The sequence below is a fragment of the Peromyscus maniculatus genome, chromosome 2 (assembly GCF_049852395.1).
Source record: "Peromyscus maniculatus bairdii isolate BWxNUB_F1_BW_parent chromosome 2, HU_Pman_BW_mat_3.1, whole genome shotgun sequence".
Classification (NCBI taxonomy): Eukaryota; Metazoa; Chordata; class Mammalia; order Rodentia; family Cricetidae; genus Peromyscus; species Peromyscus maniculatus.
Genome location: NC_134853.1, coordinates 170,180,158 through 170,183,659, shown reverse-complemented (window position 1 = coordinate 170,183,659; position 3,502 = coordinate 170,180,158). Strand labels below are relative to the sequence as shown.

Below are 3,502 nucleotides of genomic sequence, written 5' to 3'. Positions count from 1 at the left end.
CTCAAGACAGGAACTGACTGAAACAGACTGAAGCAGGAACAGAAGTTGATGGCTTGTGTGGCTGAACTACCCACCATCCAGGGCCCAGGGCCCCCATCTTGTCTCTTTCCTCTCCTCCATCCCCCACCACTCCCTCCCAGTGTGTTCCCAGGCATACCACAAGGTCAATGATGGCTGCCAGTGACTCAAGGTTTCCATGCTCAAACCTCCAGGGAGAAAGTTCTTTAGCCAATTATTGCTCTAGAAACCCTTGGTTGGCATAGAACAGGCCATCTGACCCTTCTTGAGCCCAGTGTGGCCAGGGGGGCACCGTGAAGATTGGGTTAGACCAATCATGTACACCCCTAACATCGCAGTGTGTGTGACTCCAGCCACACTGAGATAGTGACAGCTGTGGTGGGGAAGGGAGAGAGAAAACTCCCAGGCAGATACAGCCCTGTGGGTTACCTAAAAGCTCCACTTCCGGAGTCTTAGGGAATGTCAGACTTTTGGAGATAATTCTTGTTGTTTAAAGAGAGTGAAAATGTGCTTTTTGGTCTTTAATACAACCCTTCAGAGAAATAAATCAGGACCAAACAGCAGAATTTCAGAGACAATGGTCATCACATCACTTAAATAGTAAAACAAGCACTGGGGCTTGGCTGTACACTGAGCTAAGTCGGTCATGGAGCCTCTTCCTCCTGCGGCGTTAGAGTCTTCACAGCGACACAGCAGGGACAGAGGGTGGGTGGACACGGTCCAGAGAGAGAGCGGAAACAGTGTGGACACAGCCTGGAGAGAGAGCAGAGACAGTGTGGACACGGTCCAGAGAGAGAGAGACAGTGTGGACACAGCCTGGAGAGAGAGAGACAGTGTGGACACAGCCTGGAGAGAGAGAGACAGTGTGGACACGGCCTGGAGAGAGAGAGAGAGAGAGAGAGAGAGAGAGAGAGAGAGAGAGAGAGAGAGAGAGAGAGAGAGAGAGAGAATGTGGACACGGCCTGGAGAGAGAGAGAGAGCAGAGACAGTGTAGACACGGCCTGGAGAGAGAGCAGCAGTGGACACAGAAAGCTAACTCCACCCATGTTGCACTGATGCTTCTTCTGCAAGATTCCTTCTTGAGGCAAAGATAGAGAAAAATGAGGACACTAACCAGTTTAGCAAGGAGAGAGACAGAGAGGGGTGGAGGTGAAGAGAGAGAGAGAGGGAGGGAGGGAGGGAGAGAGAGAGAGAGAGAGAGAGAGAGAGAGAGAGAGAGAGAGAGAGAACAAGTCACTAAAGAAGCGTAAAAGCAGAACCCGAACTCTATGTCTCCCACTCTCCCACTGCAGGGACCTTCCCTTGGCCTGGCAGGCTGCTAGAAGGTTACAGCAGATTCTGCTCGCACCATGTGCTCTCTGTGGAAAGACTGCTTGGCACACAGGGTTCTTGGAATATGGTGCAGGTAGATGTGAAAATCAGATGCAAAATAATGAGGGCTGCTGTGGTCTGGCGGCTTGAGGGTATGCTAAGTCTCAGTCCCACTGTGAGTTTTCAGAGGATGGAAACTTAGGCAAACCACGGCATTCAGAGATGGGGGTCCTGGGGGGTGATTACAGTCAAATAAAGACCCGTGGTCAAGTTCTGAGGAGGGGAAGGAGACGTCAAAAGGAGACACACAAGCGTACACACACCCCGTCTCTTTCACTGGGCCTGTGCTGCCCCGGGACTCAGCCAGCAGGAAGGCTGTCACCAGACAGCACAGCCTCTTGACCTTGACCCTCAGAAATCTGTGCCCAAATAATCTTCTCTTCATTAACGTTTGCCCGCTCCGGATCAGGCACGGTGGAGCACGCCTCTGTTCCCGGCAGTCAGGAGACAGAAGCAGGCAGATCTCTGTGAATTCAAGACTAGCCTGGTCCACATAGTGAGTTTGGGGCCAGCCAGGGTCACATAATGAGCACTTGCTGTTCTGTGGAATTGTCTCACTGACAGCAGAAAACAAGCTGCACAGACCTGAGCAGACGTGAAGTGCTCGCCTCATGAGTGCATCCAGGATCCCAGGTTACAAAGGGAAAGGAGGTGTGGGCATGGCGGTGCTCATCTGTGATCCCAGCACAGACAGCCAGACACGGGCAGATCTCTAGGGCCCAAAAGCCAGCAAGCCTGGCCTGCTTGATGAGTTCCAGGCCAGGGAGAGAACCTGTCTCAAAACAAACAAACAACAACAAAATCATGGTGGGTGGTACTTGTGCATGCCCTCACATGTGCATGCACGCATGTGCATACACACACCACATACACACATACCACTCACACTACACACACACACACACCACACCACTCTCACACACCACACCACATCACATGCACAACACACACCACATACACACATACCACTCACATACACCACACACACACTACACACACACATCACACACAGACACACATCACACACACCACACACACACCACACACACACATGCACACACACATACACACATCACACATACCACACACACCACACACACACCACACACACACCACACACACACGCACACACACACACACATCACACACACCACACACACACCACACACACACACACACACACACACACACACACACACACACACACACACGAGCTGTGACAACACAGGCCACCTCTGCAGTTGCTGAATTAACAGACAGCTAACTGCATTAGTGACCCAGCCAGGGACGTGTCCTCAGCCCTCTGGGCTCCTGCAGATGCCAGGGCTTCAGCCAACAGCTCCTGTGGCTGTTCTGACCAGCCCTTGCCACAGCTGTAACCCATCTACTTAGATGCTGGTCCTTCTTATCTCTTCCCGTTGGCACACAAGTACCCAGGTCAAAGACCTTCTCTGGCATGTCCATCATCATGTGTGCAGACCCTCGCAGAGGTACACTGGGTCTCGTCTGGCATGGAAGTGAGCTGCTAGAGAAGAGGCCAGGGCTGTTGAAGGGGCAAGGCTGAGACTTAGAGGTGAGACTGGAGCTTCTGCTCAAGCTGCATTCGTATGCGCATTTTCAGAAGAGGCCGAGTGGGCTGGGACACGCCCCTCTCCCCACCTCACCTGCGTCACTATCCTTCCCCAGCTTCCATTCTGCCATTCTCGATCTCTGGAGACACACCTCCCACCTCCACACAGTGATCTTACGTCTAGTGGAACCTGCGGCTGCCCTCAGGGACAGCCTTCTATGACCAGAACACTCTTTGCCCAGCGGTTTCTTCAGCCTCTGTCTCAGCATCCTGTGTTGCCAAGCCACATGACCCACAGCCATAGCTGTCAGCTCTTGCAGGCGCTCAATAGATAAACATGGTCCAAAGGGTGGAAGACAAATGCCAGACTCGTCTACTTATCCTCTGCAGAGTGAGGAATTGACCCCTGAGTGAAATCTGGGGTCTGAATCCTGGCCCCATGCTTCCCTCTCTTCAGCTTCCAAACACACACAGAGGTTGCTCTGTCATTCCACCTGAAGAGGGAAAATGTGCTGCCATTCCCAAAGCCACACACTGAAGCTC

At 52.5% G+C, this 3,502-nt stretch overlaps 1 long non-coding RNA gene across 1 annotated transcript; it reads right to left on the bottom strand.

Moving 5' to 3' along the window:
- Positions 1-534: 534 nt before the first annotated feature.
- On the bottom strand, positions 535-3,185 carry LOC143271725 (uncharacterized). The gene is made up of 3 exons (XR_013048897.1): positions 3,054-3,185; positions 1,975-2,161; positions 535-771 (listed from the first exon to the last, which is right to left on the bottom strand). It is a non-coding gene; the product is annotated as an uncharacterized LOC143271725 (long non-coding RNA).
- Between the last annotated feature and the right edge of the window lie 317 nt (positions 3,186-3,502).